At 42.2% G+C, this 12631-nt stretch overlaps 1 protein-coding gene across 5 annotated transcripts in view; it reads left to right on the forward strand.

Moving 5' to 3' along the window:
* The window catches only part of LOC127357970 (glutamate receptor ionotropic, kainate 5-like), a 177487-nt gene that overhangs the window by 17682 nt on the left and 147174 nt on the right, over positions 1 to 12631 (forward strand). For 2 of the 5 annotated variants that reach the window (XM_051390657.1, XM_051390658.1), the window contains exon 1: positions 231 to 463. The exons of the other annotated variants lie outside the window; for them this stretch is intronic. The gene's annotated coding sequence lies outside the window, so the exon portion shown is untranslated. Of the gene's footprint in view, positions 1 to 230; positions 464 to 12631 lie in introns of those variants that run through there. 5 annotated transcript variants of the gene reach the window in all.

The following is a 12631-nucleotide window of genomic DNA, read 5'->3' on the forward strand; positions in this document are numbered from 1 at the left end:
CGTCCGTCTGTAATTGAGTTTGTTTTCTGCCCCCGTTGTGTGTTTCCTCCTTCATCTCGCCCACAAACCAGATCCGTCTTCCTCCAGAGGAAGCGGCGGTGGCGGCGGAGAAAGCTCCTTCTTCTGCCTCGAATGTTAATTTTCCAAACACACTTTCATTTCCTTTCTCCCTTCAAAGAACTCTTCCCCTCCGTTGGTTCCTCCTTCCCAATAAGTTTTCCCTCCACGCCGAGCGTGAGATAAAAAAAGGGACTAAAAGAGAGAGAGAGAGAGACAGCAAGGGACCAAATCTGGAGAGACACCTTCACTTCCTCTTTGTAAAACTTCTCCCCCGGAGCTTTTTTTCCCAGCTCTCCTTGTGGATCGTACACCGCCGTCCGTCCATCCAATCCGAGATTAAACTGGCTTCCGTCATCCGAGGGAATCTTTTGATTTCGGCTGCTGGTGTCGTCATCTTCATTCTGTGAGTACTTCCAGTCTCTCCTCCCGGGGGTCTCCTCCTTTCTGTCTTTGCTCCTTTATTTCTCCCGCAGACAAGATTGATGCAGCCGACAAAGAAAATAACTCTCTGAATCCGAAGGCCCCCGCGGTACACGATGTTCAGTTGGTTGGGAATGACTCACGTCTGGAGTCAGAGGTTGTGGTCTTTGAGTCACTGCTGGTGTTCAGCCGGTGGAGCTGTAATGAGCGAGTAAAGGTTTCTTTGTGTTTGAGTTTGCTTTAATCTGGTGAACGAACTCCTTCAAAACAAAAGCAGTGATGAGGCGTTTGTTCAGTCAACAGGTTTAATTCCATTTTCCACATCTATCTATAAAGCAAGAAATCTCTGTCTGTCTGTGTGTGTTGTGTGTGTGTGTGTCTGTGTGTGGCTCAAATATCTCTGCAGATCAGGATCAGACTGACCTGAGAGTTTCAATGTGGCTGCTGTGTGGTTTAAGGGTGTGCAACGTCGGCTTCGTTTGGACTATAAAGATACCGTTAACAAATTATTTCATAAATTATTTCCGAATTCCGCTAGCATTGTCAACGATAGCCAGAGTGCACCAGAGCCAATCACTGCAGAGCCCAAACATCCTGGAAAGTGAAAGTAAACTGATGTCTCGGTCCGTAGGGCTGACGGTCGCGGTGATTTTTGATTTTTGATCACAAACACTCTGTGAGTTTTTCGCCGGTGACAGACGCTGTTTTTCGGGCAGAAATGTAACGGAAGCGTCGGGAGGACAGACAGGAGGACAGACGCTTCTCCACGTACAGCTGTGGTATTTTTTTTCCTCATGTAAGTTTCCAAAGACAGTCACAGTTACTACGGTACTGTTGTTTGGTCCTCTAACGTTGCTTTGTGGGACATTTCTCTTTTTTAAGTTGAGTGAGAGACCTGTGCGGTTATCAGACTGTCTGACCGACACGCCCTCGCTCCTCCGTCCCTGATACTAACTCCAGAGGAGGATCAGGGACGGAGCAACATTTCCCCCCTCGTCATTGCAGTCAGCTTCTGAAACGCAGCGTTACCTGAATAAAATGACAGTGTTTGAACATTGTAAGGTAAAGCAACAACTCAACATGAACAGAGTTTATAAACTGTTTAATGAGGAAATGTTACATTTTGGAGCCTTTTCAGTTCGATCCTGTACAATCCAGGACAGGTGGGCGTTCGGTCAGGCTCCCTGCTTTCAGCCTTTAATGTTTTTATGTCTGATAATAGTACGTTCCTGCGTAGGACGAGAGAATCAATAAGGTTTTTATTCTGCCGGTGGATCCCTGTGTTTCTTAATGTGTGCATGTATACGGCGAACATCCTGTGTGTGTGTTTGAGGCTCAGCGACTGTGTGATTTGAATTTTGATTTGAAATAATCGTGCCGAGCTGCTCGTTGAGATGAGCTCCTGCAGGACTTGATTGGTTGATTATGAAGGACTGTGTGTTTCTGTAGGCAGCCTGCTGATGAAATATATCAGGTTTAATGGATTCTTATTGACTTATCAGCCTTCTGTTGCTTCGGTTATTAGTGGGAGAGGCTTCCAGTGCAACTGTATTTTATTTTGAAGGGTGCGATTATGTCAGTTAATGCGAGATTAAAAGGAAAGAAACATTTCAGGTGATCTGGGGAGAGTCTTAACGAGCCAAAAACAACACGAGGTAGTGAGATCAGTGTGTTTTTTATGTGCAACACAAGTTCATAATTGCCAGAAATTCTGGTACATCTGGACGTTTTAATCGCTGCCTCCCACCTGAGATCCATTTGTGTTTTTTAATGAATTTTCTGCTCTGATCTTCGTGCTGGTTTTTAGTCTCTATGGTGATACAGTCAGGAAACAACATCCCTCCATCAAGTGCAGATTTAGAGCAGCGGTTCCCAAATGTTTTCCTTATTTATAATCCAGTACACTGAACTATAAACTGAACTTTATCCAACGAATACAGAACAGCTGATAAACAATAACTGCAGGGGGTTTCTGATATTTTTAAGAACTGTATAATGTATAAATATATATTTTAACAATCATACAGACTTACAGACCAATTCAGTGTTTTATTCTCGCGATACTTTGTTCTAATACAGATTGTGTTCAGTTCTTTAGAGTTTATTTGAGTTATTTTAACTCTGTTGAAACAGTTTACATGGATACATATAAGTTACACAAACTCAATTTTGTACGTTAAAGACATCCTTGATTAATTCCTTTTAAATTAAGTCAGTGTCACTTGATCAGGAATGTTTTTAACTTTAAAAACTGAGTTAGTTTAGTTTAAGTTTAGTTTAAAATCATCTTCAACAATCTCTTCAGTTGAATGAATTTATCTGGTTTTACAACTAAACTTTTTCACAGGAATGAAGGAAATGTTGGGTTCCAGGTTGTGAACAACTTATTTACACCAAACGGCAACTTCCAACAGTGCCAAAACCTGCAGTTCCTCTATTGGCCACTAAAGGCTCCAGCAGTGAGTCTCCATAAGGCCTCATATTAAAATAAACTGTACAGCAGAAATAAACATGTTTACAACCTGGTACAAACAACTGTTTTGGTCTCTAGAGCTAATTTCCCAGTTCATGACGAACAACACACGACAAATTAGCAAAGACAATTTTAGAGGGTTTTATTTTGTTCCTGTTGAGTTTTAAGGGTGTTTCTAATGATTATCTGCTCGGTGACATTACTGGTTTTGTCTGTTAGTTCATCAGCTGAGTGTTGAACACATAAAGCATTACTCTGCGTCCTCCTGTGGATGAAAACCAGCATCTGCCCCAACTTTTAAACAGCTGAAACTCTGCAGGAATATATTTAAACCAAATCTGGGTGAAACGGGGACATTCCTATAAAGCTTACAGGCTGTATCCTTTAGCTATTAAACACACTATCAGGGAGCGACTTTGACTGGGAACGGCTCCGCCTTTAAACTCGGCCATATCCATCCGGACTCTATTAGACGGCACAATCGGCTAAAGAGCTTCTGTCTGGGGACGCTATTACCTGCACTAAGTAACGGCGGAGGAAAGATAACGATTATGGAGCCTCCATCATTTTTCCTCTGCTCCTCTCCTCCCGCACAAACCACAGGTGGAGAGAGCTCGGTGGATGGAGGGTTTAGTGGGGGTCAAACCTCCTCCGTCACTGTCTGGGCTGCACATCGCATCGTGTCGATAATTGAGGGAGTCGTATTGATATCCTGCTCAGCGGCCAAGAAGGAAAATCACCCCTATTTACTGTTAATGGCTCCGAGTGGAGACGCTTTTGATGGCGCACAGAAAAGGCAGAGCAGCTGCAGGGCGGCAGGGGAGAGTTCATCTCGAAATTAGCCCGGAAAAGGAATCACACACAAAAAGAGAAAGAATTACGAGCAATAAAACAAGATTTAGCTCAACACTTGGAGCTTTTGTTGGTAAAAGTCGAGCAGAAAGTGTCTTCGTTCCTCTGTCACCATAAACAAGATAAACACGACTACAGTCCTTTACATCACAACCTCCACTCCTTCTATTCAGACAGTGATCACATATATCAACCGATGTGTCTGAATATCAGCAGGGTGTTCAGTTGTTCTTTGACTCTTCGTGCCGGTTCAACAACAACACGGCTACCTGATCTAAGGTGTGTCTTTACAGGCAGAGAGTTGCGAGTTTACAGAGGAGAGCACTCAAGACTGAAGCGAGCAGCCGCTAACGAATCTCCAATCCAAAATGATAAACACATTTAACTTTATATACATTTTTCACAGTAAAAATCTGCGGTTATTTTTTTATTGAAACACTTTTATTATGAAGCCAGGAAGTGTTTTTTATCAGCAGTAACTTAACACGACTCTTCTACAGCTGAGAGAGAACATGAATATAATACAAGCTATCTATAGCTGTAATAAAGCTATAATAAAATCAATAAATCTGAAATAGAAACAGGCTCGGCACACGTTTAAAGTGCTAATGGAAAATCCCTGTAAGACCATTTATTAAAGTAAAGTTATTGTATCGAGCAGTTTGCCCTGTTTTAGATTAAATTAATAGTTGAACCAGTCCCAAAACCAGTGGTTCCCAAAGTTGTTTAAATCAGATCAGTCCTTCAGAATACCGCCAACCTTTAGTTCCCTTAGTGACATAACTGCATATTTAACACAGTTAATTTTACTACTGTGGTTACAGTTGGTAGATATGTTAAAATGTTCAAACTGGCCTTCATCAGTCCAATGAGTTAGCACCCTGAAAACACAGCTGAGGATGGACAGGAACATGGGAAAGAGAGAGGATGCAGCAAAGAGCCACAGGTCGGATTTGAACCCATGGCCACTGCCTTGGTACATGGGGGGCAGGTGAGCCATCAGAGCCCCCCACTGCCCACTGCCCCTGTAGTTTCAGCTGGGAGATGAGCGGTGAGTTCAATACGTGCAACGAGCTCTAACAGCTTTAATAAAGAAAATAAACAACATATATAAAAATACGTTTCTCTCCAGTTTAATCCTCGTTTACTCACAGAAACAAAATAAAACTCACCACGCTTTCTTCATTAGTCTTTACACTGTTCCAACAATCACAACTCTGGTGTCTAACTGGGTTTCTGTTCAATTTACAGTCTAAAATATTAAAAATTATGTTTAAATTCCTTTAAAATGTCGTACGAATAAAGGTTTTGCTGTGAGACATCAGTGTTACTTAACCTATTTAGAGTTCACATTGTTTTACTGTATTTAACCTACCCAACAGTCTTTTTCTGAATGATGGAGGTCGGCCCGTCTGGTGGAGCAGAGCGACCGTCCTTCAGAGCGCCATATGGTTGTTACCGTAATGACGTTAAAGTGACATTTGATTTTGAGCTGGTTTGTTGATGCTTTTAATAAAAGGTCAGACGGAGGAAGAGCAGAGATCAGAATTGATGCGGACGTTGATTTATCTCTGTGTAATGTCTCAGTTATGACGAGTCGTGTCTGGATTTTAATTATTCATACAGATTGATATAAATCAGACTCGTTGAGTCCCGTTGGACGTACGTTGACTGATCGGTGGAGCTGAAGAGGTGAAACTACAGGACGACGCTGTGAATCCCTCACTGATGAATCCTGATATTTTACAGGTCCAACATTTGCATAAAAGGTTCTGTGCAGAGAGTTGTTTTTATTGCTCTCTAAATTAGTGTCATTGTGTGTTGTGATTCATCTCGTTCCACCTTTCTACAGGTTATTATTGGATTCTCTCTGCAGCCAACGTGGCATTTATACAGTAACATCTTTACTTATTCATTCAGACTGTATTAGAGAGCAGTTTGTGTCCGACACGGGTCCCATTAAGTTCTATAAAGCAAGTTACATCTTGTTAGTGTTTAAATGTGCAGCTTAAAGGTGAAATCTGGGGTATTTTATCCAGCTGTATTGTAGGGTTGTGTCCCGCCCCTTATTGCTCTGCTCTACTTAGATATGCTATGTGCTAAGCTAATATATGTTAAGCACTGACAGTATATATAACGGACAGAGCTTCCAGGTCAGGGGGCAGCTCTAATGGCTGCAATAAAACACTGATAGTATTGAATCTTATGGAGAAATTAGTCAACTTATCACTTGATTTATGAGCTCGACAGTTAATTCCTAAAATGTATGGTCTCAATCTCTAGTTTCACCACGTTTGTCTGTTCTGCCCCTACTGGACCACCAACTCCACTTCCAATGACTCTCCCATCCAGGTACTAGCCACACCCGCTTATATCAGTATGGCTGCTTTAATTTCAACTCACAAATAAGTACTAATATCTAAAAAATGTTCAGTATGAATTAATAAAAGTTAGCGGAGGGAATCACTTTCCCCAGAGAGGTTGCTGCAGATGCAGGAAGGCGGCGTATGATTGAGTGCGTACGAGATGCGGTTGGTGAATGCAAAATGGATGTACAGCCTTTTTTGAACTGAGCACCGTATATTAAATGTTAAAATGTATTCCATAAATTGTCCACCTCACCGGCAGCGGCGTTAACAAACAGCCCCGCCGGCTGGCGGAGGGCGTTTGCGTCGGTGATAGATTTGTTTTCAGTCGTCTCCTCCGTATGAAGTCATATCCATTCCTGCAGAAACCCCATCACAGAGCCATGATAGAGGCATCTATCAAACTGTATGTGTGCGCCCACCCGCCAACATTAGTGCATCATGTACCGGTGGATAAATGTGTGTGTGTGCGCACTGCAGCCCTGATGCCTCTGCTCACATCACTAAATATGGACCTTTTCTGACCTTTGCACGAAACGCACTGGAGCCCTGATCTCTTATCGATTCTGCCTCTTAAGTACACTCCAGGTATGACGGCAGATGGAGATGAAGAGGCTTCAGAATATGGAGTGTAAAATGAAGCAGATACGCAGCTCAATATATGGAAAGTTGTCCAGATTACAGTGTTGATCAGCTAGAAAGGAATCAGCGACTGAACCTTCTCGACCTCAGTGTGAACCGCTGCAGCATTTAATGAGCAGCGGCGCCGACTCACACGCTAAAAAGATTGAAAAATGAACCGTTATCGGCTGCAGAAAATCTGCTGTGTGCTTAAAGGAGAACGCCGATGTATGTGTGAAAGACTCACAGCAGAAAGACAAAAACAGAGTTCAGCAAACTGTTGACTGAATGTTAAACGATAAAGAAACTCAGAAGCTGAAACAGTCAGTGAAGCAGTTTGGGTTTGTATAAAATAAGCATTTATAAAGCTTAAATATATAATTATAAAGATGTTTGTCCTTGTTTTCAGACATTTTACAGAGAAATAACTAATTAGCATGAAAATATAATTGAGTTTCAGACAGATTATTGTATCTTTGCACATTGCAAATATCATTTATGTCACAATGCTAACTTCTTTCTGTACAGCTTTATTTAAGTATATTCTCACGAGTGAACGTCAACCTTTATCCTTAATTTACATCTTTTTTTATCATTTAATAAACTGCAGACTAAGTGACATATTTTATGGATATTTCATATTGTATTATACATAATTAAAAACTGTACAATGAACCCAAACAGTGAACTCAGTAACTGCAGGAAGTTTTTGAAAAACAATGCTGAGATATCGGCCTACTGTGGATATTTTTAGGTTTTCTAAAACATCTTAAAATCAAGAAGGCCTCGCGCACTCCTCATGAAGCTTTGGCAGAAAAATAATTGTGTAAAAAGTTCCCGAAAAAGGAAAATAGTCTGCTCAGAATTCATCCAAATCACTCGTTTTATTCAAACTTCCTGCAGTTACTGAGTTCATTATTTGGGTTCTTTGTATAGTTTTTAATATGTAGTAAAATGATAAAAAGGGTCCCTTTGAGGAAAGAGCAGTGGTTGCTCTCAGACACAGAAAGCAAAGAAATAAAGGTGATAAAATGAAATAAAATCAATCTAAAGACTGATGGGATGATTTGGAGAAATTCTCAACATCATTGCAGAGTTGGAATGATTTATAGTCGCTGTGGAAATCAGGCGGTTTGGTCCTTTAAAAGCTCGAGCAGAAACTCTCCAACAGTTCCTCCAACTTTCCAGGTAATTGTGTGAGAACAATCGATACTAACCAGCAGTGAAGAATGAGCTGCGATTATTCAGCAGAGTCTCCGCAGACGTTCGGGCTGCAGATCAGGCCCCGGATACGGTTATGTTACCCATGGCAACCATAAAAAATCAATTAGCGGCCCCGCTGATGCTTCAGATCTGCTGCCTGCAGGTTTTTACCAAAACAGAAGCCAAACGAGGATCTCGTGACACCAGCGGCAGCGTTTGAGCTTTAAAACAGTAGACTGTGATTACAGGCTCCCTGGGGATTGTGGGTATTTTTCATAAACAGCTTTAAAATGAGCTGTTTTAACAAATATCTCTTGTTATTTAATCAGTAAACAATCATTGAGTCTATAATTTAATGACAGGATACTAACAGATAAAAACACAAAGTTACATCTTTAAGTTCATTATTTTGTTTGCGAAACACTTTTAATTTAATTTAAGCAAATAATTATTATAATTTCATTAATGAGGCGGGAAGCAGGATGTGTTTGTCTCGGTTAATGACTTTAAATTGTAACGTATCCAAAGTAATCTGTTAATCAAGTTTTAATCAGTGTGGCTCAGACAGTTTGTAATTCACTCAAAGATTGATGAAAAAATAAGAATTTAAAAAGATATTTGTCTGCTAAAACAACTCATTTTAAAGCTCCTGTTCATGAGCACATTAATAAAAACAAAATACCCAGAAGCCTTTTGTTTAGTCTTCATCTATGGTTTTCTTCATATCTTCTCCTCCAGGAAGGTCTGAGGCTGTTATCTCATTAAATGGCTCCGTTAGTTTAGTAATCGCACTTCCACAAATCTGTGAAAACTCAGGAGGAGGACCTTTGTGGTAAATCTCCTACATTTCCCACAATGCAACTCTGCAAATACTGTCTTTCATTAGGCCCCTGCCATTTTGTCATACACACATTCTGTCAGTTTAGGGGTCATTACACAGACTTACATTCATTTCCTGCAGAATTAACCGTAACCACCCAATGATACCGCTGCCTCCATCATCACTTGAGTTTTAAAACGATGAAGTTATTGTTCTCACTTAAAGCTCCAGAGTGTCACACTGAGGAGGATCTATTGTCAGAAATGTAATAGTCATTCATTTTTATTAGTGTATAATCACCTGAAAATAAGAATAACTGTGTGTTTGTTACCTTAGAACGAGACGTTTTTATCTACAGAAGGAGCGGGTCCTCTTCTGGTGGAGTCGGCCATGTTTCTACAGTAGAACGAAACAGACAAACAAAGGCCACCGTAATTTCTCCTTCACTGCACTCAGGTCCTTTAAGTCAAACCCAGCCAACCCATGAAGACCGAACAGATTTAAATACGTGTAAACACACACACACACACACACACACAGTCCTCCTGCCAGTTCAGTACTGTGTGCCCAGCTAACAATGGCAGACACACACTCAGTGAGCTGCTTAGTCAACGCTGTTCAGTGGAGCGTCGCAGCACTGCTGGGTGCTTTACTGCAGCACACACACACACTTACAAAACACACACACACACTCTTACACAGCCTCCTGTTGTCTCCCAGCTGTGCTGCAGGCAGAGGATGAATGTGAGCTGGAGGTTCGGGGTCAGAGCAGCAGTTCCACCCTGCTGAAGTTTGTCATGTTCTCAGTGTGTGTGTGTGTGTGTGTGTGTGTGTGTGTGTGTGTGTGTGTCTTTTGTCAGGATAAATTTGTGTTTCTGCCAGTTTTCTTCTGGAGAAGCAGAACACCTGCAGCTCCTGAGCAGCACACCTGACACACACTCACAGTCACTGATAACAGGAACCCGGAATCCAAGTCAAGTGCGAACTCTCCCCGAGAGCCGCTCGCTCAGGCGGCAGGTCCTGGCTCGGACACCGGACCGCAGAGGTTTAAACTCATTTAAACGCTTCGCTCAGCAGAGGACTTTCTCTCGCTAATTGTTTCCACCCAGTTTTAGCAACAAAAGCTGAGTGGTGTGCTTGTAAACTGTCCTCCCAGATAAAAGCTCTGATTCATGATATCTCCGTTAACTACAGAGAAGAATGGAGGGAGAGCATTGTTCCATTGTTGTGAGGTGTTTCCTTGAAGTGAGGGGTTCGCCACCGCTCAAGCAACTACTCTGCATTTAGAAATCCGCAGACGAGGGTCCAGGTGTGTCCGACCTGAGGCCTTATCATCCCCTCTCTCTCCTCCTCCTTTCAACATCAATTAAAGGCAACAAAAGAGACATTTACACGCTGAGTTTATACCTTATAATAAGCAGGAAAGGTGTTTTGATCTTGGAAATAGTGAGAGGTAGAACCAAGTCATTGTCTTATAAGTCAAGGTAGGAGCTAAAAGAGGCTAAAGAACTCTACAGAGCTGCATTTCCTGTTTGGACGTATGGTTGTGCTTTTATCCGTTGGGTGTCTTTTGTCCTTTAGTACAAGGCGATTGCACCATCGGCCCCCGAGGGCCCCCGGGACACTGACAGGACGGCTGAGGGTCAGTGCTGCAGTACAGTAGGTCACAGACACTGAAAGACAGACAGAAACTGGTTCAGTGTGACGAGGTTGTGTACAGAGAAGAAACACAGCGTCTGATGAGGTAATAAATGTAATTGAATATATACTTCTGAATAAGTCAAAAATGTAATGAAGCCCGTTAAGTTAATGAATTGCTTTAATGTAATAACATCATTACGAAACGAGAATCATGTGTCAATTTATTTCAGCACATTATTGCATTTTCTCGCCATTTATAGAGACGTTTTAATACATTTTGACTGATTATTACATTATCAGCTACTCCCCGGAGACATAAAAAGACAAACAGGAAGAGAGAAAAGGATATTCGCCATCTTACACACCTCCGTCTGCGCTCCGCTCTCAACCCCACACACTGAGACCAGCAGGAGGCTGACGAGCGCCGCTCCTCACTGGGAAACATCATTATGGGTCTCCGTCTCTTTTTAATTCGTCATTTGCGTGGCGGGGATCGTCCTGCGGCGGCTCGGCGGGAGTGAGCGGGCGGGCGGCTTCGAAGGGCGAGTCTCTGCTCCCGCGCTTTGTTTCTGCTCTGCGTGGGGGGGGACGTGGGGCGAGATGAATGGTTCGGTTCGGTAAAGGAACAGTCGGTGTTTTGAGTTTGACCTTCGTGCCTGACGGTCGCTGCTGCTGTTTGTGAGATTTCTGGTGTTTTATCTGTTACTGTCAATCAAATGTGATTAAACCACACCCACACAGTCCTACTGAAGCAGATTAGCTTAATTTTTAGGTTTAATTATCGTTCTTTTATATTTTTTATAATGTCTACATCTATAGATAAATAGATATCTAGATATAGAAAAAAATAATAATAACAGCACTCTTCTGTAAATTTAAGCCTGTTTTTTTGTATTATAGCAGTGTTCACCTGTATTCATACAGTAGCTCATTTAGTTGTTTTTACATGTGTAAATATCTTTCAATAAACATTTTTTTGCCCCTGAAAGCTTAAAGTTATTCCCCAAAAAGTATGAAACCGGCAGCAGACAACACATTTCACAGCGGCTGCCCCCATTATGTTCGACGTAAACACACACAGCCTATTTTCAGAAAAACCTAATTTTTGTTTCCCCTTGATTGGCACATTCAGGCTGCCGTACTTCAGCATTTTATAAAAACAATCTTTAGTGTGAAGTCTGCAGTTTGAAGCTCTGCTGTCGTGATGTTTCCCAGCATGCCTCGGCGACCCCGTTGGCCAGCAGCGGCGACCGATTAACGCTCTCCAGTGGGTGGTGGGAAGGCGTCGAGAGGCTGCAGGTGCTCTGATTAAACTTCATTCAGTGCAGCAGTTTTGAATCGTCCTCTTGAAAACACTTGTCTTTACGTAACGATTCTGGTTTGGGCGCTTTCTGGTTTTGGAGTTTATCGGTTGCATATTGACGGCAGATAACTCAAAGAGATGCTGTTGAATTTGTATTTGTACTAGAAACACTTTGTGCTGAGCGGCATTAACATTTGATCACTGATAAATTATTTGTCGCTGTCTGTCAACGATTGATACCCAAACACGTTGTTAGAGAGTCTTCTGGTTGTGTTTACTCTGCATTCGCAGTGTTTCCCACTCTCAAACGCTCCCTTTCATGTCGAACCGACAGAATATCTAAATCATAAATGAGCCGTGATTCAGCAGCGCGCATCAGAAGCTGTTCAATGTGCCTCTTAATGTATTTCAACCTGCTAATAGTCTTTAGATATGATTTTCAAAGGCAAAGAAAGCTGTCGAGTCGCGCATTAATTCGGGACTGGTGGTCTGAACACAACAGCATAATGGTGTGTAATTAGTCCAATCAGGTGCATTGTTGCTAGGCTGCCAGAGAGGCCCGTGGTTGTGTATCCGCGGTGCGTCGGCGCTGCTGTTAATGAGCGGAGCTGCTGTTGGCCCTCAGCTACTGCTAAATTGCAAATCAGGTGCTTTGAGTCATAGCTCTGCTCCGAGTTAATAGAGTGTATTCGGGGACAGGTTGCTGTTGTTGTTTGCGTTCGCCCCCCTCGGTGTTATTGACGGGAAAATAAGCAGGCGGCAGGCGCCAGTTTGGGTTCATCTGCAGCGCTGCGACTGAAGGTGAAGCCCCTTTGTGTCGTTTTAAACAACTTTTTTAAGGGTTTAACAGAATTCTGAAGTGGATGAAATCC

This window comes from Dicentrarchus labrax, unplaced genomic scaffold, assembly GCF_905237075.1.
Source record: "Dicentrarchus labrax unplaced genomic scaffold, dlabrax2021, whole genome shotgun sequence".
In the NCBI taxonomy this organism is placed as follows: Eukaryota; Metazoa; Chordata; class Actinopteri; family Moronidae; genus Dicentrarchus; species Dicentrarchus labrax.